The following is a 24,511-nucleotide window of genomic DNA, read 5'->3' as shown; positions in this document are numbered from 1 at the left end:
TTCAAAAGCGGGAATGATGTGCCTAAACTCTTTATAAAGTGCATGGGGGGCTAGAAGCCTTGATATGAGTCCTAAGCAGCCAGTACATTAAGCAGAACACTGCCTAGAATGAACTAATGAAGGATTGCTGAAAACAGCTCTGACTCTTAAATCAGCCCCCACCTGCAGATCCCTCACACAGGTATGCTTCAGTGAATTGGGATCCACAGCTTCAGATGCTCTGCAGGAAGGTGCCCTCAACCTATTCTTTAACAGAGTGAGCAGGGCCATGTTTTAAAACAAAGTGGTGGATGTTATTGTTTTTTTTAGTAAGCCTGATTATTTCACCATATGTTGCTGTGGGAACACCCACTGGATTGAGCCTCTTATGTGACCAAAGCAGAGAAAAAACTCCTAGTTTCTGAATCCTAGTCGTACCTATGTCTGCATTAGTTGTCAGTGTTTATATGCAATATAAGTTAATAATTTTGCTTGTGACATTCAAGTCGGTGCTTGTGGTTCTGCAATCAGCATTAGCCTATACTTCTGAGTCTCTGCAACCTTCATTGGCTTCATTCAAAAGGCTGAGAGGTCTTTTGTAGTAGTTAGTGTCTTTGGTTATTCCATAGTACATTTTTCTTATTCAGGTTCACTCAGATAAAAAACTGAAGAATGACTCATCTCCTGTGCCTTGTATATCTACACCACAATCAGATTAGTTAGCTTGCTATTATAACATATCACCAACTGTATACCATTTGCTATGTGCAGAAGAAATGTATTTTTTTTCTGTATGAATTTAATGTGTATTGAGACAAAAAATTGGATCGTCATTGGAGTGCCAGTATGCACAATATATTTGGTCGACTAACGGTCTCTATGACATTCCCACATATGCAAAAATCAAGTCCCTGCAGGAAGTTAAATAAAGCATATAAACCAAGATGTGTAACCCAATGACCATATTGCTATAGCCAAGCTTATGTGTAAAATATTTTAAAAGGCTGTTGTCACAACCCAAAGGGTGTGATTTTTGTTTTTGTGTGCTTCGGCACTGCTAAATTGTCCCCGCTAAATTGCAGCTTCCTTGCCCGGTGGAGTTTTCTGCTGCAGAAGAGAACCCCGGTGCAAGGGAGAATTTCCCGCCAATTTGAAGCTTTCTTTGCAGGGTGCATTTCTTTGTTGCAGCACAGAAATGCTCGTTGCAAAGAGTTCCTGCCATTTGTATGCTAATTCGAGCCCCATTATTGGCCAGTTCTAAATTATTCACACGTGGCAGCTAGTGATTGGCTTGCTAGCCGTATAAGAGGCTTGGGTGGTTTCCGCCCAAGTTGGAGGACTCCACGAACAAGGGAGGAGGAGACTTCACGCTGTGTGAAGATCTCTAAGCGCTGCGGATCCTTACAGACCCAGCGCATTTCAAGCAGGCAATGGAGGTCTGATCAACCTCTAGCCTCTCCCCGTTGCCGAGCGCAATCCAGACGTATCCCTTCCCGCGCACAAAAGAACTGGACCCACGGAGCCTAGCAAACTTCGTGTGAATGAGTGAGCAGAAGGACCCACGGAGCCTAGCAAACTTCGTGTGAGTTTATTCAGAGCTCTTCTGGACGAGTACTTTCTTCGGCTGACACGACGGGTTCGCGTGTTCAGCGCCTTCAGCCGGATTGGGCTAGAGTTCACGAGTTTAGAACTCTTGTCCGCCTCTCTTCTTTCCTGTCTGTAACCGCAACTTAAGCAAGTTTTCCAGCCTACACCACTGCCATCTCGGTGTAAGTAAACAATCTTTTAAACTACCGCTACGCGTCCGTGCCTAATTCCAGCTCGAAGGCCTTCCCTCTCCGCCCCGGCGTGCCCGGGCTGCTGGCCACAGCCTGCGTGCAGCGCGAAAAGGGCTCGGGTCGCTCCCGGCCTGCATAGCTGTTTTCATTTCTCTCTGTTCCCCCTACAAGATTTTCATGTCTATGCACTTCCAAATTTTGGTTCTGAGTCACAACAGAATGATGCAAATGAAGTATAGATAGCTATTTCTCCTAGTATTTCTGGTACTGACAAAAGCAATAAGACTTAAAAAATCATACAAGAAGGTCTGCTGTCACAACATATACAGTTCAAATCCCCTAATTGTTGAGGAATCTGTAGTCTTGTAAATTAAATCCAAACATTTGGGAGATTATACAAAATCTACAGAGTTTCTGAGAATCCCCCACCTACGCATCATTGCAAGTACTAGGGATTGGGTATGACTTAGATTATCCATTTGGTGGGAAACTGCATGTCAGGAGTGTCCCCAACTAGATCATCCCAGCCAGAGCTTTGTCTAGCTGGGTTTTTAAAAACGGGAAGGATTGAGATTCCATCACCTCTCTAGGTAAGGTTTCAGTGTTTTACTACCCTCCTAGTGTGAACATTTTTCCTAATATTTAACCTAAGGTTCCTTTGCTGCAACTTGAGACCATTGCTCCTTGTTCTGTCCTCTGCCACCACTGAGAACGGTCTAGTTCCTTTGAACCCCCATTCAGGTAGTTGAAGCCTGCTGTTAAACCCCCTCTCATTCTTCTCTTCTCTAGACTAAATAAGTCCAGTTCCCTCAGCCTGTCCTCGTAAGTCATGTGCCTCAACCCCCGAACCATTTTTATTATGCTCTGCTGGACTCTCTCCAATTTGTCCACATCCTTTCTGTAATGGGGGGCCCAAAACTGAACACACTACTTCAGATGTGGCCTCACCAGTGCTGAATAGAGGAGAATAATCACTTCCCTTGACTTCCTGGCAGCACACATACCAATGCAGCCCAGTATCCTGTTAGCCTTCTTGGCAACACGGGCACACTGCTGGTTCATATTCAGCTTATTGTCCATTGTAATAACCAGATCCTTTTCTGCAGAGTTGCTGCCCAGCCAGTCAGCCTCCAGCCTGTACTGGTGCATGGGATTGTTCTGCCCTAGGTGCTGGACTTTGCACTTGTCCTTGTTGAAACTCATAAGATTCTTTTTGGCCCAATCTTCTAATTTGTCTAAGTCACTCTGAATCTTAGCCCTGCCCTCCAATGTATCTACTGTTCCCTCCAGTTTGGTGTCATTTGCAGACTTACTGATGGTGCACTCTATGCCATCTTCCAGGTCATTGATGAAGACATTAAACAAAACCAGCCCCAGGATTGATCCCTGGGGTACTCTACTTGATACTGGCTGCCAACTAGATATTGAGCCATTGATTACTACTCTCTGAGTCTGATGCTTCAGCCAGTTTTCTATCCACCTTACAGTCGATTCAACTAGCCCATACTTTGTTAGCTTGCCTGTGAGAATGTTGTGGGAGACCATATCAAAAGCCTTGCTAAAGCCAAGGTACTCCACATCCACTAGTCTCCCCACATCTACAGAGCTAGTCATCTCATCATAGAAGGCAATCATCATAGAAGGCAATCATAGAAGGTCAGTAGGGCTATGTGAAATGACTATATCTTGTTTCAATTTCAGATTTGGCTGTTCCAGAGGACAGTGACTTGCTTTGGTGTTTTGGATCACTATTCCATTTCGATTCAGCCAAATCTGTTTTGTAGTTTTGACGCTCTTTTAGAGATTTGGCCTTTCTGAAGTCCAGGGTCCTTACTCTGCTGCTCTCCATCTTCCTTTCTTCAGGATCCTAAACTCTATCATCTCATGGTTGTTGCTGCCCAAGTTGCCATCCACTACTACATTCCCTACCAATTCTTCTCAGTTTGTGAGGAGTACGTCAAGAAGACCATGGCCCCTAGTTGGCTTCTCCAGAACTTGTACCAGGAAGTTGTCCCCAATAATCTCCAAAAACTTCCTGGATTGCCTGGACACTGCTGTATTGCCCTCCCAGCAGATGTCAGGGTGATTGAAGTTCCCTATGAGAACCAGGGCCTGTGACTGGGAAACTTCTGCTAGCTGTTTGAAGAAAGCTTCATCTACCACTTCCTCCGGGTCTGGTGGTCTTTAGAAGACACCCAACATGACATCATCATTGTTGCTCTCCCCTCTCACCCTAACCCAGAGACTCTCAACAGTCCTGTCTCTGGTTTCGTACTGGAGCTTTGAGCAATTATATGGCTCTTTTACATAAAGTACAACTCCTCCTCCTCTTCTCCCCTGCCTGTCCTTCCTGAACAGTTTGTACCTATCAATGACAATGCTCCAGTCATGCAAGCTATCCCACCAAGTCTGTTATTCCAATCACATCATAGTTCTGTGACTGTTCAAGGACTTCCAATTCTTCCTGCTTGTTTCCCATTCTCCGTGCATTTGTGTACAGGCACCTGAGGTAACTAGTTGATTCCCTGATTTCTCAAAAAGTATGAGAGCACCTCCTCTGTTGCCCCTCCTTCTTTGTCTTCCTCCAGGTCTCCCACTTCCCCACTTACCTCAGAGCTTTGGTCTTCATCCCCACTGAACCTAGTTTAAGGCCCTCCTCCCTAAGTTAGTGAGCCAGTCTGCAAAGACGTTCTTCCCTCTCTTCATCAGGTGGATCCCATCTCTTCCCAGCAATCCTTCTTCTTGGACGTACATTCCATTTCCAAGAAGCCAAAGCCCTGCTAGTGACACCACCTCTGCAGCCAGGTGTTGATCTACAGGATGCCTGGGCCCTTTCCCTTGCCTGGGCCCTTCCCCTGCCTGGGCCCTTTCCCTTGACCGGAAGGATCAATGAGAACACAACCTGAGCCCCAGACCCCCTCACTCTTGCACCCAGAGTCCTCAAGTCACTTTTGATCCACTCAGGGTGTCTCCTGGCAGTATCATTGTTACCCACATGGATGAGCAGCAAGGGGTAGTAGTCAGAGGGCAGGATGAGCCTCAGTAGTCCCTCCATGACATCTCGGATCCAGGCTCCAGGCAAACAGCTGACCTCCTGAGATAACAGATCAGATTGGCAGATGGCTCCCTCTGTTCCATGCAGAAGGGGGTCTCCAACTACCACCACCCATCACTTCTTCTTGGTGGTGATCATTTCAATTCTTCCCAACTTGGTGAGGGCTGGCCTGTCTTCCTCCACCAATGGAAGGTGCTCCTCCCTCTCTGCTGCTAGGACTGCATATATGTTCTCCAGATGAACCACTGCAGGTGGAGGTGACAATCTCTGCTTGCTGCCAGAAGTCACAAGCCTCCAACTTCCACCTTCTTGGGTGTCCATGTTCTTTCTCTTTTCTCCAGTGCTGCCTCTTGCATTTCTTCCTTCACAGTCCCAGAGGTCTCCTCCAGCACTGAATCGATGAACTCCTCATGGCAGAGGCTGCTTTGGAGCCTCACCACCTCTTCCTGTAATTCTCTTATCTGTTCTCTCAGAGACACCATTAGGAGGCACTATTCACACCACAGGCACTGCCTGACCTGGCTGTCACTTGCAAGCTGCAGTTTTCACAGCAACAAACCTGGATCTGGGTGGAAGTGTCAATGCTGAGCAGAAGCAGAGTCAGTGGCAGTGACTCACAGAGAAACCTCGCATATGCAAGCAAAGGCAGTTGCGGTATTGCGATGTCCTCCAGCCATTTCCCTAGGTCTCTTACTCTGCCTTCCGTCTCTTACTGCTCTTCTAAGCACAACTTCCCTAGCACACTCACCTGGAAGTTGGCCTGTTTATTGCTCATTGGCACCAAAGGGCTCCTTTTTTTCTTGTTTTCTTATGGCAAACTGAAAGAATTGCCCCACAAAAAAAAATAAAAGCGAGGGGGGGGGCAGGAGGGGGACACAAGCTGGCGTAGGAGTTGGCCTGCAAACTGCCTGCAAACTGTTTACCCTGTTTGCAGCTCTTGTTGGCTGGCTTTCTGGTCACTGGCCAGGAAGCACCTTTCAACTTTCTCATTAGGAGGGTAGTAAAGCACTGGAACAGGTTACCCAGAGAAGTTGTGGAATCTCCATCCTTGGAGGCTTTTGAGACCTGGCTAGACAAAGCCTTGGCTGGGATGATATAGTCAGGGATGGACCAGCTTTAAGCAGGGAGTTGAACTGGATGACCCCTTGATGTGCCTTCTAACCTAATTTTCTATGATCCTAAGATTCTGTTATCTAGGGCCTTGTATAAGCGAGTGGAAACTGGTCTATACCCATAACAGAACAGAAGTTTGGCTCACACAGACTGGTTTAAAACTGATGGAACCTGGTCTGAGATTTACCACCCATCCACCCCCCCACCAAAGGGTGAATGTGCTTTCTATTTGCTACCAGTCTAAACTACACCACTTACAGACAGCTGCATAACTTAGATCGATTCTGCCTTGAATTTTTTGAATGTCTGTGCCTAAACAAAATATTCTTATTCATTTTTTTAAAGGCAATTTCTTGGATGATAAATGTGTCTGTGCAACATTTAACTTTTGATGATTTCATATTTTTCCAGCTGAAAAAAATCATTGTCTTGCTTTTTTTTTGACCAGAAGTTCATTTCCAAGTTAGCTCAGATTTTTTGTCAGTGTAGGATTCATTTTTTGATTTTCAGATCCAAATTTCTCACTGACCAGACACCAAGTGAATCCATGTCCTCATATTTTAGCTGTTGTGCATAAATATTGCAGTCATTTTATTTTCTATTTTATTGTTCTGGCTCAGAATAGAGTGGCTTTGGCGGATGACAAGTCTCATGCAACCTTTCACATATTCCTGTTTTGAAACTGTTTTTCTTTCAGCCAGAGCAAGCAGAAAACCACATTAAATGAACAATATCTATGCAGCTGTTGACAGTCATGGTAGACTACTCTGTTGATAATTCAGAATTATTGTAAGGTAACTGGAAACATGGTTGTCTTCAGAATTACATATATTTGTGTCCTCAATATTATATTGTGGAGTCTCATATGTATTCATTCTAAGGTGTTTTACAGAAAGACAGTTTTCACTTCCTTACCCTCTCTGAAGAAACCATCATCACAAAGAGGCTTGAGGTTTTAAAATGAAATAGGAATTTTAGTTTTATTGCCATCACCATGCTGTTTCATGGATGAATTAATGGATATTGTAAATATTGAGAACAGAAATGTATTTGGCAAGCAATGTACTTAAAGTAAAATACTTGTTTTTTGGACATAGCTGACATCCAGAACAGTTTATCTCATTTCTCATCTTGGACAGAAAGCGAAAACTCCTATTGCTCTAACCATGTTAATATCAGAATATTTTTATTTAGTCATAATGTTTTGAAAAATCTGGACCTGAGCTTCCAGTGTCATATTGATACAAATTGGATCTGCAAGTGTTTGAATTTTGGATTGTCATTAGATGAGTTAGGACAATATTACTTTCCTTCCTTACCCTGTTCCATTCATCATCCAAAGAAGGTCTGCTCTGCATAGATTCCTTTCTTCTATTTTGCTTCTTTTCTCCCTGTATATACCCTGGGTCACATGATCAGTGCCAATCCCTCTCCCTAGCAGCAAATCAAAGAATTTGTAATAGATGAGACCACTATGAAAATAAATAACCTTCTGCAAAATTAACTGCATGTTTACAAAATAATGCATCATATACTATCCATGGCTTTGCATAGGCAATATAGTCTTTAGGTTCCTGGATGTTTTGTAAAGCTTTAACAGCTGTATTTTCTATTAGTATTTTAATAAGCTGGATCAAAGTTAGTCCAGTCAAATAGATTTGGGTTCTTATATGCTGTAGACCTTTTTAGGTAAGCAATATGGAGGAGAAAAACATTCACCAGTAGTTACAGCTTTAGGCAAAATGGCAACTATTCTCAACATTATACAGATATTGTGAGAAAATATTGAGTCAGTCTTAGATACTCATTCAAGCTCTCATCTACAACAGACACCAAAGAGCATTAGCTGGCTTTTGGTTTAGTTTTGGGAAGATTCTTCAAATAATTATTTTAAAATAAATCTTGGAGATACAAATGTCCTTCATGGTGTATCTGCTACCTCTGTCTAATCAGCATGCTTTCCACTTGTACTTAATGTTCCATCTCTTTGCTCTCATCCACACTTAGCATCAAGCTTTTGTCGGAGTCTGCTGAGTCTGCTTCTAATAGCCACTCAGCATTGCCCTATTTTCTTTAAAAAGTTCTGCAGATTTCTCAGTCAGTGAGTGTTTAAAGTTTGTTTAATAATTTTTATGACAAATCTTATTAAATCCAGAGTAGAAATATATACAGCACAGGATTCTCCTCTTACACTAGTTTTATACCAGTATAATGCCACTGATTTCAATATACTTACTTCTCATTTAGGTTGCTAGAGTGAGTGGAGAAACCTAGCTGAATGAAAGGAAGGGAAAACTGTATTTAAGGAGTAATTATTTCTTGGAGAGAAGGATCATGCACTGGGGACATGAATAATAGCCAGGTGGTTGCCAGCAGCTTATCATAATGTGCAAGGAATGTTTCATGGACACATATATCATATGTGATAACTCTCTTCTTGCAGAGAACATTAATGGGTCTTAAAGCAGTTATTAAACTTCTTCAGGGACAACATTTTAACCCTTGGAAAATAAACCTAATAAACATTTTTCCTTAGCCATACTGGGTGCATCTACATTAGACGCCTAACTGCACAGTAGCCTAGTTTACTGCCTAGTAAGTGCACATGTCTACACATGCTCACCCTTTAGCCCAGGACACTGGTCATCACTGCCAGGGGCAGGGCCTGAAGCAGCCATAGCATGGGGAGGTAGTGTGAAAGGAGAGAGCTACCACCACCTGATGTTCCTGTGCTGGGCATGCTGTTCCTGGCCTTTTGAAGTTGGCTGCCAGCTGCTGGCAGCTGCAGCCAGAGCCTGGAGCTCTCCCCAGTGATAGCAAGGGCCCAGTGCAGCGCTGCAGGAAGTTTGGTGCTAAGAATAGAACATCTGCTACCTAGTCTCTGCGTATGTATATGCCTGCCCTGGAGCACTTAATTTGCACAAGTTTACTCCCGAGTAAACTGAGCCCAGATCAAATGCATGTGTAGATGTACCCACTGTTCATTTCAACTGAGCGTTGTAAGTAATACCTGGTCTGTCTTTTATGTCAACTTTTCACTTGCCTTTCTGTGGTAAAACATTCAGTATCCTGAAACATTTATCAAGATAGTAATACAGTATTACTAAAATTAACTAATTTCAGTTTATACACAAGTGCTGTTTGTTTTCTAGACATCTCTAAGATATTAGTACCCCAGTATCCTCAGGTTTTTGTAGGCACGCCTAAAACAATAGCTGCAGGCTTTCCAGCAAGCTAAGAACAGATGCTTATATGTGCTTAGATAAACATTTAAAATGGCTGAAATGTCTGGCTTTGTGCTAACATAAGAAAGACCCATAATAACTTAACTTTGAGTGTCTTCCCTTTAATTGTGCTTTTGCAACTCCTGATAATTTTCTTGTGTTTTAGGATTAGATTAAGAACACAGCTAATGCCCCATGTGCTCTGTTTCTCCTGCATCAATACTTAAGGAAGTCATTAGAAGTCGTTGGAATTAGGGTATAATGAAAATGGGAAGAATGGTAAAATGGATACCTGGTACAGTAGAAAATACTATAGTCTTGTGAAATGGCACAGGTTACCTATGACAACTGGGAGGCATACGGGCTTGTAGATTATCATTGTTACTCCAGATGTACCCCTTTTATAAGGCTTTATGGAATGATGTGCTTTGTATTATAAGGATAGCAATTAAGGGGGTTAGAAGGATAGCAATTAAAAACTGGTGATGTTGATGGACAGAGCTCTGGAACTACCCTGTCTTGGTGCTTCCAGAATCTAACCGATCACATCTGCGTTGGAGATGGCAACTAGCAATGAAAACTGTGTCCAAGTCAGATCTAAATCAGGCCTTCTTCAGTGTCAAAAGTGGTACCAAAGAACAGGCCAGAACAGACTTCACTAGACCTGGCACAGGCCAGAACACACCCTACTGGACCTGATTTTTTATATCAAATATATTCATAGCACAAACAACACAAAATAACATAAAAAACATAGACTCTCATATACCCTACCGCCCAAACCTAACTGGACCTGATCCTGCACCACAGCATTCACTGTGGACTTGACAATGATGCAAATGGATCAGAGCCTTAGGCCTATTCTGGGTCCATCGTACACACCCTCCCTTGCTCATTCCTTTCCTAATTCCTTCAAAGAGGCCGGCATGTTTTGTAGACCTAGCTCAGAACAGTCCCACTTAATGAATGATGACTAATCCAATGCACAATTGTTTGTGTTTGCAGGTTCTGTTTTGATTTTTATGTTATGCAGCAATGTTCAGTTCATTAAGCAGATGGATGAGGCAGCATTTCCTGTCCTAAGGCTAAAGAAAAATGGCATGCAGTTGATCTAAAGGAGGAAGCACTTGTTTTTTGTTTTTTTTTATCTAGTGCGAGAAATCTGGAAAGCAGAGAACTGTTTTCATAAAACCTCTCCCCACTGATTTCAGACCCTTTATTGACACTCAGGTCAGAACAAAGATGTATATGCTGAGCTGAGGTGAGGGAAAAAACTCAGCAGAAAGAAAACTCAGCACCAACTTCTGTTGGTGGTAGTTTGGTTAGACAGGAGATTAGGGAAAGCTAGGGGTAGGGGTCATTACCAGGGTTCTATATAGAGCTGCAGCAGGAGGCAGCCAGCTGTGTATGTATCACAGGTTGTAACTGCTGGGCATGTAGCTAGGTTCAGATCTGTGCAGAACTTGTAGGGAAGCAGAAGAGACAGGACCCAAGGAGCTCCAGTGAGAGACTGCTACTGACCAGGAAACTTGAAAGCTCCTATTCTTTCTATACAGAAGATTGGATGGGGAGGTTACCCAAATCCTGGATCTGAAGTATCTAACTGTATACTGGGCAGACCTCTCTGTGAAAGAATATGAACTGCTATTATTTCATTGTGCATTGTAACTATTACGTTTCTGTTCTGTGAATAATGGCAACTTTTCCCTTTCTTTCCAAACCTGGAAGAATAGCTTTACCTTTATTTGTCTGACTGGTTGTCAAGCTTAGCACTTGATGTGACATCAGTGCTTGCTTCTAGGTCTGCCATGACACTGATCTCTTATGCCCAGATCCTCAAAGGGATGTAGGTGTTTAACACCCAGGGGTTAGAAGAATTATATATACTGAGGAGCTCTAATAATAGAATGGATGCAATGTGTAGTTTTATGGATCCTCTTTCCAGAGTGAGAGTGAGCGCACCAGGTTGGATATAAAGTGAATCTTTTACATTTAAAAGAGTCATACACTTTATACATTACATATAAAGCAAATCCAAACATTTGCCGTAGCTCCAAAGAAACCAAACACTAAGCTTAAGATTTGAGAACATTCCCACAGATGCCCTCCTACTCTCACAGGGCCCTGTAGTATGATAGTTTTGGAGCCTTGGCATCCCACCTCTGCTCCAAAGAGAGAGCAGTTTAAGAACACATTATTATAAAATTAAACTAGTACTTGGAGTAAATAAGCTTCTTGAAATTCATGTTAAGTTCCTGCTGAGCTTGTCATTTTCTGATACTCAATCATAAGTTTGGGGAGGTCTCCTGGAGTGAGAGATGGTACACTGAAACATGACCTGAATCAAGAAAATTCCAAAAATATAGGAGATTTATGTGAACAAATTAAGAAATTGATATATCTCCAGATGGGAATATTTCCTCACACTTTATCTGAAGTTATAAAGAGAAAAGACACTACTAAGATCAGGGAAATGGGTGATTGAAATAAAAGGGAGGGTGATTGGCTTGGGAGGGTTACCTTGGCTTCTAACCAGCCTATGGAATGGTGCATGCTTATATGAAGCAGACTGCTGCTCTGAGATAGAACACAGTACCTTCTTTTAGAAATGGTAAAGGCACATCTGCATGCCTTTGAAAGGGTGGACTTTGTTCTTCTGTTAGTTGCTCTGTTGCTGTAAAGTCACCATTGAAGGCACAGTTGATTTAATATATTGTTCATTAACTTTGTATGTACTGATGTCTCAGCGAAGACCTTGAAAACACAGAGAGAATGATATAGCTCCTAAACAGAACACAAGGACATGATGTGCTCTGAACATGATGGGAAAGACACTAGTCTAGAAAAGTGTTTCTCAGCCTTTTTAGGAAAATGTCAGCTCTTAGTTGTTCATTTTTTGACAACAGAAAAATAATTGAGCAATTCTTTTGTTGCAAAGATCCCAGGAAGACCACAAGAGGTCAGAAAGTTCTTGACCCTATGGATTCCTACTTGAAATATCTGGATCTATCTTGTGAATCATGTGTAGGTGTTTGCATACTTAATATTTTTAATATTGTACAGAACCTCACAGCACACTTAAAAGGATTCATGGCACTCCGCGGCTCTGTGTCACTGTGGTTGATAATCACTGCCTGGGAAACAGCAAGAAAGGGATGGGTTCCTTAAAAGCAGCAAGAAAATTTTTGCTTTGGTCAAAGTTCATTGGGCAAGGAATTAACTGCAAGGACTCGTAACTCCAAAAATATCTTATTTCTTGATATGCATCTGATATATTTGTCTAACAATAAGAGGAAGAATGTATTTTCCCTCACTTCATGCATCCTATTGTCATTAATATGAGTTTTCAGCAGTGATCACAGATACAGCCTGTATGTGTTACCCTGCAGCAGAAGAAGCAGTATTCACTTACTTACCAGAAGGTGGCAGCTTTAGACCAGTTTGAAATAACTAAGTTTCCTTGCTCCTCTCATCATGAAACTTTTATTACATGTTCTAAGACATTCAGAAACCATCCAAAGGATGATTTTAAGTGATTTATTCTCTAATGTGGTCTTGATGAAAAATGACCTTTCAGAATAAGAGTAATAAGTTCAGTTCCATTTGGTTTCAATCTAAATACAAAGGCCACTATTCAGAAAACAGCAGCTTTTCAGAAACTACCTAGTTTACAAGATTTCTAGAGAAAGTAAAAATTTACATCTAAAAGTAAAACTTCCATGGCAGTGTCCCTGGAAGTAATAGGGGTACCACAGTTGCAGTTAGGCAACTTTAATCTCATACATGAACAGGGAAATTATAAATTTGAGGAGTGTTTTTTTATGAGTTTCCATTTGTCTGGACTAATTTAACTTAGACATTAGTTTAATATCTTCAGTATATCACTGCCCTTTCAGTTACAGGTTAGTGCCTGGGAAGTGGAGCAATATCCATCAAGTAATGCAGAAACATTCTCCAGAATTCCTAGTGCAGAGAGAAAAATATTTTCCTATTGAAGCAACTGGAAGATTTGCTTCCAGAAGGAGTACACTACTACTGATCCCAGAGATCACTGAAACACTATGAATAAAGAAACATTTGCATGATAGCTTATCATTAGTTTTTATTTTTGTGAAACAAAATATCACTTTTAGGAGACATTCCTGCAAACACACAGGAATGTGCTTAATTTCAAGGTAGTCTAAGAGTGATGTTGTAACCACCATGGTCCAGAAATTATGTGAGGCAAGGATTTCTTAGGGTGATATCTTTTATTGGACCAGCTATGTAGTTGGTCAAGCACTTAAGCAGCCTTCAGGGGAACCTTCTTTGACTCTAATAGGCCTAGTCAACTCACAAAAGGGATCAGGGGATTACACATCTCCCCTTCATAATGTCTGCCACTGACAAGCATGTGATTATTTCTTGTGTACCATATCAAAGAGATGAGACAGAAAACATACTCAGCTTTGGAAACTTGTATGATAAAAGAAAATAGTGAAATAATGACATGTGACACAAATTGTGACTTCTAGTATAATTTTATTTGAAAGAGTCATGGACTGTCTCTCTGAAATGGGGGGGGGGGGGGGGGGGGGGGGAGGAGGAAGAAACACACATGTGTAACTTTAAATAAAACTTCTACATACTCTCCTAGAAAACTTTTTTTCCAAAGGACACCTGACTTCTTTCTATTTTCACTTTGCACCACTGTCAGATCCAAAGAGGATGAAGATACTTTAAGAACCCAAGGAGAAAAAGCAATGAGATAGTAAAAGCAAAAGAGAATAGAGAGAAGGGCATACACTGCTGTGAGGTCAGATTATACTTGAAGAGTAAGGGAACAGAAAATAAAAGGAGAAAAAGGGAAAAATTTGCTGAGAATCCAAGAATCAGGCATTCTTTCCATAGTCCATTTCTGTCTTTCTTATAACCACCCTTCAGGTATTTGAAGACTGTTCTCAAATCCCTTTTCAATGTTCTCTTCTCCAAACCAAATAATCTGAGTTTTTTCACCCTTTCTTTGTAAGTCATGCTTTCCAGACCTCTAATTGTTTTTGTTGCTTTCTGCTGAATTCTTCTTAATCTGTCCACATTCTTTTTGAAATATAGGGCTCAAAACTGGCACTTCCATTTTATGTTCATGTTTCATCTAGTTTGAGCAATTCCATAGACAGAAAATGAATGGTAATACCTCATTTGTATCTTCTCATCAGTAGAACTCAAATCCCTTTACAAATGTTGTTCATTAACCCCATTTTACAGATGGGAAACCTAGGGTACAGGGAGGCAAAGGGACTTGGCCAGAAGGCCAATGGCGAAGATGGGGACATGACAAGTGTTTTCTTAGTTACAGCCTAGTGTCTATCCAATACATCACACTGACCTTTCTAATTTATTGTTTTTAAGTAAGAATAAGGTATTTATTTCTGCTGCAGTTAGTATACCCAGCTTGTAAGTAGCCCATCTGTTTTGAGAATGATATAGTTTATAAATACTGTACCAAATATGTATTTTCCTCACAGTGCTTAATGAGCTTAGAGTCGTTTTTTTTTTATACGAGGAATTTAACAACCTGGTACCTAGCAGAGGATTTGATTCATTTTGCTCCTACCCTGATCAGTGGGACAAGAACATAATTTCAAACCATTTATATATAATACATCATCAATATTATGGCAGAAAGCCAGGTTTACAGAATTTGGCAACCTAACCCACACTAAGAGATGGGAGAAGAGATGCACTAAACAGGTTAAAGATTCACATATATTTTGAATATGATTATAGATGGTAAAATGCTAGTCATATTGCAACAGGTATCAGAGGCTGGCAATCTCTGTGGGGGAAGTATTCCTCAGCTTCATGTCTTACAATCCTGATTGCAGAAACTGAAAGAATTAAAGGAAAAGAAGGTACTACAAGATTCATAGAAGTAAGCTTTGCCATTTTCACTTGGGGCATCTATGTACTTCTCTCTTCTTTCCCTTTTGCATAGATTATAATGCTTATTTGTTGTCAAATTTAGCCCCATGCAAAAACCCTGCATAGTAAGTATTTTCAGGAGTTAATAGGACTTGAGTGGTACACAGGCTACAAAGACTGTTTCTTATCTTGAATTATTATCTTGAATGATAATAGCCTTGAATGGCCAAGTCTTACCAATAACCTAATCTATGTTTAGCCTATGGCAGTGATTGTCAATGAAGGTGCCACAGAACTTTGGGTGCTGTCATCTCTTTTGAAGGTGCTGTGAGGTGCAAAGACTTAAGTATGTGAGAGGCAGTAAGCACAGGCTCAGGGTTTTCCATGCCTCACCACTGCCCTTCCTTAAGTGTCCAGCCCCTCTGGAAGCAGGTAAGTACTGTAATAAATAAATTAGTCTTCGAAATGGGGTGCAGCTCAACTCATGAAAGACAGATGTCTTGGGTCTAAAAAAGGTTGAGAACCATTGGTTTATGGCCTTCTTTGGATCTTATATGTCTTTTCTACTAGAAAAATCCCTAAGCATTGTTTCCATGCTGAAGCAACTACCTGTTAAAATATACAGCCTCGGTTTAGCCATAGGTGTAGATGTTGAAAACTATGCAACAACGAGCCTCTCTTCTTGAAAATCGTGCTCATTATCATCATCATGGACTCTAAGTTAGAGCTTCATTGTAGTGTTGTGGACATCATGGGACTTTTATCACAGGGTTTAAAAAAGAAGCTTGAAATAACTCCCCCCAAAGTATTAATTTTCACTTGTACCTGGTCATGTAATCAATTGGATTTGACAGTATTATTTTAATTAGTGAATGACTTTGCTTACAGTGAATACTTGACAGACCCAGAAAGAGACCTTGTGCCACCCATAGTACTTTATGTGAACCCAGAAGACTTGCAATAAGCATCACATTTTGTTCAAAATAAAAACAAAAAGCAGCATCTCAACATGATACAGTGCCTGGGCACTCATGGTTCAGAATTTACTTTATTGCTTTGACAGTCATTTGGCTCAGCTTTTTCAAAGGATTAAGATCATCTTCTGTATCTATCCTTGAAAATAATGGTGTAATCTCTTGACAGCTTGCTTGATGGGTTAGCAACTGCTTTTCAATCACCAAATAATTTAGCTCTCCTTTTTCTATTTAGTCAAGAGCATCTTGAAGAAATAAGTGAATGAATGCTTAAATTCCAATGTAGGCTATGTATGAATGTTGCACAAAAGCCCTACACTAAAAGCAAGCATGTTATGAATGCTCAGCAGTAAGGAAAATTGAGGAGATTCATATAAACAAAATGTAAATGCAGACTCATGAATGGCTAATATTTTTGTCTACTGAAGAAATACACTGTAAATTATAGGGTGCTGAAGTCAGTAGCATTTGCTGGATTGTAAACCCCAGGGAATATAACTATTATTCACATGGTTCAACAAGACTTGGAAATGGAAGCAATTTTTAAAACTACCAAATCTTTCTTTCCAGCCATGGAGAATTGTGAGGTATTATGTGTGAATTCAGATGGGGGACTGGTTGTTGCCAAAATCCAAGGGTGTTTAAATATAGTGTGGGTTTTGTTTGGTTTGGTTTGGTTTTTTGCCTTTTTTTGTTTTTAGGTTTTTTTTTTACTTTCTAGAAATCAAGATCAATTGCAAAACCCAGATTCAGATATAGCTCCCATTCTGAACTTCACAAAATTTCTAGATGTTTGGATCTATAGTTTTGGCTCTCAGCCTCTCTCTGTTTGGAGGTAACAGATGATGATTAGATCAGATTCTCCACTACAGTGGGACAGCTTTCCACCACTCCATCAGCATAAAGCATGAAGACCTGCTTAGCACACCTCATCCATCTTAAGTGGAACAGAAACATTGCAATTGCTCTTATACCACTACCTTCCTGGCAACTGGCCAAGAGAATGAGAGAGACGTTGCTAGGGTTTCTTTAAATCCAGTTGATTCCTGCCTGCTGGAATAGGCTTCAGATGGCTTAAGTTTATGCTAGAGACTGTACCAATGTATAGGCAACCTTGCTTGGAGTGCAAAGATGGTTTGAAGCTGCCTATAGTACTTTTCCTGAGCTATCCTAATAATTCCTTTGATTAAAGCACAGGATCTGGCTTGTCTGTTCATCTCCAATATTTCAAACTTTTTGTTTGCCTATTAACCTTGCCATTTGTGGAAAAGAACATGTGAATTTAGATCATTTCTATTTCTTCCAGACAACAGGGAATATGTCTTCTGAGACACTGGGTATACATGTGCCTCACATCACTTGTGCTGACAGTATTAATTCTGCTTTGAAACAAGAACTTCATGGTGGACCATTAAGTCTGATTTTTCTGCCTGGCACTCACAATGGCTATACCTCCTGTCAAGTAAATGACTTGTCTGTCAATCATGGGTGCTTCTGCCAACTCAACAGTGGTAAGAACTAAAATACAGGTTTTACAAACACCACATTGCTATTTCTACTTCCTTTCTGGTATCCATTGTGGAATTCTATTTTTTAACCCTGAGGTAAAAGCTGAATCTTAAGGAGGGAAAAGAGACAAAGCTTAATAGGCCTTTATGGCTTTCTCTGAGAAACTCCTATTGGCTCTTTTCAGATGTGCTATTAAGTATACATTTCCTTTTTTCCTCTCAGAGAACTTTTTCCCTTTTCTGTGGTGACAGTGACAGACGGGAAAAGTACAGTCATTGCCCTACAGCAGAAGGATGCAAATACACACTGCTCCAATTCTCACTGAAGAGAAGGATTCTAGGATTGCAGAAATTTTGGGAAATTGAAGTCCAGATACTCTGCCATAATCTTTGAAGGGATTAGTATTTATTCTCCCTTATACTGGTCTCTATTCGCTGGGACAGAAGAGATGGGGTAGTGTCTCAATTCTGTATTTGTCCTCTGGGTAAAGACTGCTGCAAATAGACCTGTGCTAACAGCTGATTGTTTCGTTCCATGGCTAATCTGAGAAAGAAAAGAAATCCTGGGAACAGGAAAGCAGGAGCAACAGCTTCCTTTAGACCGAATGCTTTTAAACTTATTACTAAAATAATACTGAGAGAAATTTTGAAATGAAAAGGAAAACACATATTTTCTTCTTCTTTTTCCTTCCTGAGGAAAATGGTTTGTCAAAATCAGCATGAGTTTGCAAAACGTTTTGTTGCTGCTGAGTGTGCTTGTTTTATGAAAAAAGGTCAGCTGAATTTTTTTTTGTATAACATACCCACTACAGGTGGGAACTTATTCAAAGTGCATTGGAGTTATGGTGATTTCAGTAACCTTTCAACTAGGTCTCTGCTCAATATGAAACTTTCTAAAACTTTAAAAACCATTACATTCAAACAAAGAAATGTAGAAAAGTAAATATAGTGGACTTCAGTGAAGATTATGTCAGGATTCAGAATTTAAGGTTTTGTTTTCCTGTAGCTGTTTTTAAAAGTATGGTTATTTATTTTAAGTAAGTAAACATACATTTTTTCAATTCTTCATAATTCAAAAATTTGGAAAAAAAAAGGAAGAATTTTTTACTCAAGCTTTTAAATACCAAAGAGACCTATCCCAAGGCATGGAAATGTCATCTGAAATGGTGATTGTTTAGGAAACTAAGATTGGGAAAATTGAAAAGGTTAAAATGGCAACACTTTGGAAACTTTAATTGTGACTATCAGTATTTGCAGCTATTATAATAGGCTATGACTTAAGGTGTTGGCAGGTCATTCTACATAGGTTTTATAGCATTGTAACAAATTTAGCAAGCACCAAGTTTGAAAACAGAGATAGAAAGAATAGAAAAAAAGCAGCTAACTAAAATATAGTTTACTGGTAAATAAGGCACATCAACAGAGATGGAAAAAGCTAAATTTATGTCATCAAGAAAAGAAAGAACTCAGGGGGAGATGATCATATTCTATAACTATTTTCAAGATAACACTGTAAATGAAGGATATTAGTTACTGTTTCTGAAGACAGTGGCACAGGACCAATTGCCTGTAGCTATGGGAAGGGAATGCAGGCTAGACATAAGGAAAAAGGTTTCTAATATTAATACCGATCAGGGAATATGGAACAGAGGTGGGAATCCAATTTATTCACATGAAAATAAAGACAAGGCAATATTTTAGTGACTAGTCCTGCAAGACTGGATGACCTAGAAAGTCTTTTTTGCTGAAAAAAAGATTAGTCTAACCCCAGGTGCATGGTTAGCTATTCTGTATACAGTGGTAAACTGTCCCAGGTGGTTCTAAACTGCTCATTTGGAAATCCCTCTCAATCTCTAATTAAGGATTATTTGTTCATAATAGGAAAAAATGGAGTCAAAACTCTGCTACCCTTATCACGAGGAGAGTTGGAGGGCTTGCAAATGAGAATCTCCCGAGTGAATTTTGCCTTTAGAAAGCAAACCTTCTGCAAAAAGTTCTCAGCTCTGTTTTATTGTCTCACAACTATTTTTAATGTTATTCATTCTTATTTGTAATGATTTTATCCCCCCTAAATATTCTGTAATTGGTTGATGAAGTGATTAATTCTGAAACCTCTGAATCCTGATTAAAACATTAATCACTCAGTGTGGTAAATGAGCTTAAGGCTTAAAAATAATAAAAAAAGTGTAAGTTTCTTTTGTCTCTGTTTTCCAATTCATTGCTGCCTCTGCACGAAGAAAACAACACCTTAGGTGCAAAACTATTAGTGCAAAAATTCACAGCATCTTTGTTAGACATGTTTTTTTTTCTGCTCAAATGACTTTCATCCAACAATTCTAATATTCTTAAGGTTAAATTAGTTGATTTTTTTCCTATTCAATGCTTCTCTATAAACTGAGTATTCTAATCTTTTTATTGAAGAACATAGTTAAGCTGTATGTTGGTGTTTAAAATAGGAAGGGCTTGGATTTAGAAAAATAATTTTTTTTTCGCACTAGCCAAATTATCTTTGCTTTATGAATATTGTTTTCTGTTATGTAAGCCCATGCCACTTCCCAAGAATGGCTCATTTCAAAAGGGGACTGATTAAACCTGCTTCATTGACTCTAGTAGAAGCAAGATCTAGCTCTTAATGCATATGGTTACATCTTCAGGTGGTGCACATCAGAAGACCTCTACTGAAATAGGTGGAACTACGTTGATTAACTCCATCTGTGAATTCCCCTCCCCCCAAAACATTTCTGCCAAAGATAACCCTGTGCTATATATATTCATTTAAAAGCTAAGGTGTTGCAAGTGCCTTTCTTCTGATATCTATACGTGGAGAGGAGATGCCCACACATGGTATGAAACAAATGTTAAACAAGAAAGTCAAGCACTTGGAAGTTAGGAAATGCCTTAAATCAGGTTGTCTGAGCAACATGATTTTGGCTTCTTAGTACATATAGTTTTTGATCCTTTAAAAACTTAGTGTGAGAAGTCTCTTTGATGTGAAGAGTTGGACCTCCTGGCATAACAATTGTGATTATAAAAAAACTGATTCATATGCCGAAAAGTGGAAAGGTAAGAGATTTGTCTTTCCATTAGCTGAAGGGTCAATGCCATGGTAATTCATTCAGTTATTCAGCCTAGCCTTCTCAAGGGAGGAAAATGCCCAGTAAACAGTAGTTTGAGAAGGAAGCAAGTAAGCTTGCTTTCCTCCTCAGACCCAATGAAGAAAGTCTTGCATTAAAAAGTTAGTGTCTAACTTCATTCTAACAATGAAGTTATTCCAATAAAAAAATTCACCCTACATAAATCCTTGGCTCTTACATGATTCCTGGACCATCATGGCTACAACATCACTCTATCTCTACAATGAATAATAAACATATAAAGAGATTTCTTGTGACTAATAACATAAAAAGAACATATCTGGTATCTGGATTCTGTTTGGGGTTATATTCAATTGCAATTAGATGTTAAAAAAAAATCAGTATTACACCCATCATAAGAATACTTTATTTTCAGACTTCATTTAAAAAAAAATCCACCCTAAATAATAGAGGAACTGCAGGCTGTGAATGTATAGAAGAGGAAGAAAGCAGGGAGGTAGAGAGTAATCAATACAAGTTAAAAGTTACAGAATGTATCAAATGAATAAGGGAAGCTAAAGACATCTGGCATCTGTAAGGCTTTTTTTCTTAACATCACATAATAGGAACATAGGAAAGTAAGGCTGGACAGGACTTCTTAAGGTCATCTAATCTAGCCTCCTGCTCAAGGCAGGAACATCCCTGACTAAACCATTTTAGCTAAGTCTCGGTCCAACTTCCTCTTGAAAATTTCCAGGAACAGAAATTCACCATCTTCCTTAGGTGGCTTATTCCAGTGCTCGACTACCCTCATAGCCAGAAGGTTCTTCCTAAACTTTAACCTAAATATTCTCTCCTGCAGCATGCAGCCATTTCTCTTAGTCCTGTTCTCTACAGCCACAGAGAAAAGAAGGTGTCTATACCTTTACAGGAAGCAATACCAGGTACTAAAGTACCCTTCAATATAATGAAGAAAGTGGAAAGTGGTAAGAGATTCACTAGGTAGAAGCTAAAGGCTGGGCAAATTCAAATAAAAATAAAGTATAAAATGAAAGTGTTTCATAGGATTGGAAATCCCACATCTAAAAGCCCACATGACTGCAGTAAAGCTCCCTTGCCTAATTCCATCTTACCCCTTTGAGCAATAAAATGGTGGCTTGATGGAAAACACCCAGTGAAAACCATTCAGAAGAGAGCGCAGAAACCATCTAAAAGCTTGGTATTTGCTGTCTTTGATACTATTGAGATGGCAAGCCGAAAGTATAAGGTCAAGACACTGATATCAGTCTTCAGGGAGGATTATTGTGTACAGAAGGCAGAAAGAAGAAAGGAGGAAAAAATAGCATGGGGACTTCTATTATAGCCAAACAAACAAAAACTCAGAAGAAAAAAAGAAAAAAAAATACAAGCAAAAGAGGCTGACGTGAAATATCTGGCAGAGCAGGCAGAGTGTCTTTCAATATTGTTGGTGGCCTAGATGATCAACTTTTCAGGGAAGATTTATTTGCCATTTCCTTGGATCATGAAGAAATTAAAAGGAAAGATCAAATAAATAACACAGAAACTGAAAAACTGGCGCTACAGAGAGACACACTAAGTCATACCATCTTGTCCATGAATAAAGCTTATTACTGTCTGAAGCCAGTGCCTGGAGGATGAATGCCAATAATTATTTTACCATAACATTGCTCTAAAATAAAATTGCAAGGAAACATCATATTGGAAAATGCAGGTAACCAAGAGTGGTTACTCTTTCAGTGAAGAAGAAAATGATTCAAGGTCTGAAAATGGAAGCAAAGAATGAATATTTAGTACAGCCTGGAGAAAGACAGATGTCAGTGCAGACTGGGAATGCAAGAGCAGTTGTGTGATTTGCCTGTGAGAAATGTATATGGAAAGAGATTCATGGGAAGAGCATCTCATGATCTTATTAACTTGGCCTTACTGACCATAATGAGAGTTGTGGTAGCTAGAAGGGAATTTCTGAAGTTGAATGTGACACTTTCAGTCATGTTATTGAAAGGGGTATATCAGTTCTTGTAGTATCTCACAGGAAACCCAATGCTGGCATATTATGTTGTCTGTCATATTAGTGATTAAATAACTGTGGGATCCCTTCTAGAACCAAGACAAAAGGCAGCAGGTTAAACAAAAACATGAGCCATGGCATAACCATGTTTCAGTGTGACTTAGCCCCAAAACATATTACCAGCAAAAGTGCTGGAATCTCCACCTGTTATTTATGACACTGGATTCTTTTTTCTTTTTGAAAAATATGCTTTAGCCAAAACACAAAATAATGATTCAATCTAAGGATAACTGGGTGAATTGTCTGTGGCCTACCTTTTACAGGAAGTCAGACTAGATACGCTACTTGTCCCTCTTGACCTTAAAATATAGGAATGTAGTTATTAGAAGCAGATGATTTACGTCAGAACAAAGCATCAAGAAAAAAATAGCTCATAAATTATTTGTAACATTTCATTTACTGTGCACTTGCATGAATGTACATTCCAACTTTAAGTAACAATGTTTCCTCATTTCTATATTTAAGTTCTTCTTGTAGATCTCTGAAATATGACTTAGGACTACAAGACTTAACAGCTTTTGACATGTCTTAAATATATTTTTTCATTGTTTTGTCTTTAACAAGTCCACTGAATTCTGTGAACTTGGATTAGGCCCTAAAAAGAATTCACAGGAATTCTTTACGCACTGTTCGGATGGATTATAGAGATATCAGGTAGCATGCCTATGATATAACAGGACAAATGCTTCACCAACCATATTTTTCATTTCAATAACAGTGAAGAGGCATCCTCTTTATTTTATTCAGGTTAAAGATGAAGTTGGCAGACAAAATGAGAAATTCACCCCATCCCTTTTATTATTTGAATGTTTTCCATGTACTTTTGAATTATTACTCAAACTGAGCCAAAACAAAATGGTTGGTGAAAACAACACTGGACTTTGCATGTAATGGAGGAAGATTTATATCTGAGTGTTTCATTTGTCTGAACTAAAATTCAAGATATAATTATCCTACAATTTTGAGTTGCTTGAAATCTGGTAATATACCACATTTACATGAATCTAAGATAACCCTGAATTTAAGAGAATCCCCCAATAATTAAATACTCTGAATGGAAAAATTATAAATTTATTATAACTTCTTAGGTATAGAATCTAATTATTGAATTATTTAAGACATTAAATTAACTTCTTACCACTGCTACAGCAGGGAAAGCAGTGGCTGGGGTGAGGGGGAGGGGTTCAGGTGGCACCCTTACCCTCTAGCCCCTTACTTCTTCCCTCTGTAGCTCCACTGCCATGTGCACCCCCAGCTTCTCACCACCTCTGTACCTTCCCTTCAACCACTTCCTACAATCTGCTCCTTCCTGCTGCTCCCTGTAGTCTATGCCCCTCTCCCCACCCACTCCTACAATCTCTGCCACCCTCCTCTCCCACCTCTTACTGCTCTATTCTCAAACTGCTTAGGCTCAGGCTTTATTCCTTCCCAGGTCATGGAGCACAACATATGAAAGTGCAGCCCTCTTGGGCTACACAGCAGTGTTGGCGCTACAGATTGGCCAGGCAGCGGATAGGCTCCATGCCTGGGAGAGAATCTAGCTCAAGCTGAATTGCACCTGATAGTAAGGAGGGAAAGGCAACAGAGGGAAATGGAAGCCGCAGAGGGCAAGTGTGTGTGTGGTGGGGGGGTGGAGAAGAGACAGGCAGCTGCTGTGGGTCTGACTCTGGTCCAGATCTGGACTCAGGGCCAGAGTCAGCGCCATTGAGCTGCCTGCCCCATCCCCCTCTACTTTGTGCATGAATTTAAGATGAGGTGCTTGTTTCCCCAGGCTGACTGGGGAAAACCTTCATCTTAGATTCAAATAAATATGGTA

Source organism: Alligator sinensis, unplaced genomic scaffold (assembly GCF_000455745.1).
Source record: "Alligator sinensis unplaced genomic scaffold, ASM45574v1 scaffold798_1, whole genome shotgun sequence".
NCBI classification, from domain to species: domain Eukaryota; kingdom Metazoa; phylum Chordata; order Crocodylia; family Alligatoridae; genus Alligator; species Alligator sinensis.
The sequence above is the reverse complement of the archived record's forward strand: the minus strand, read 5'-3'. Positions refer to the sequence as shown.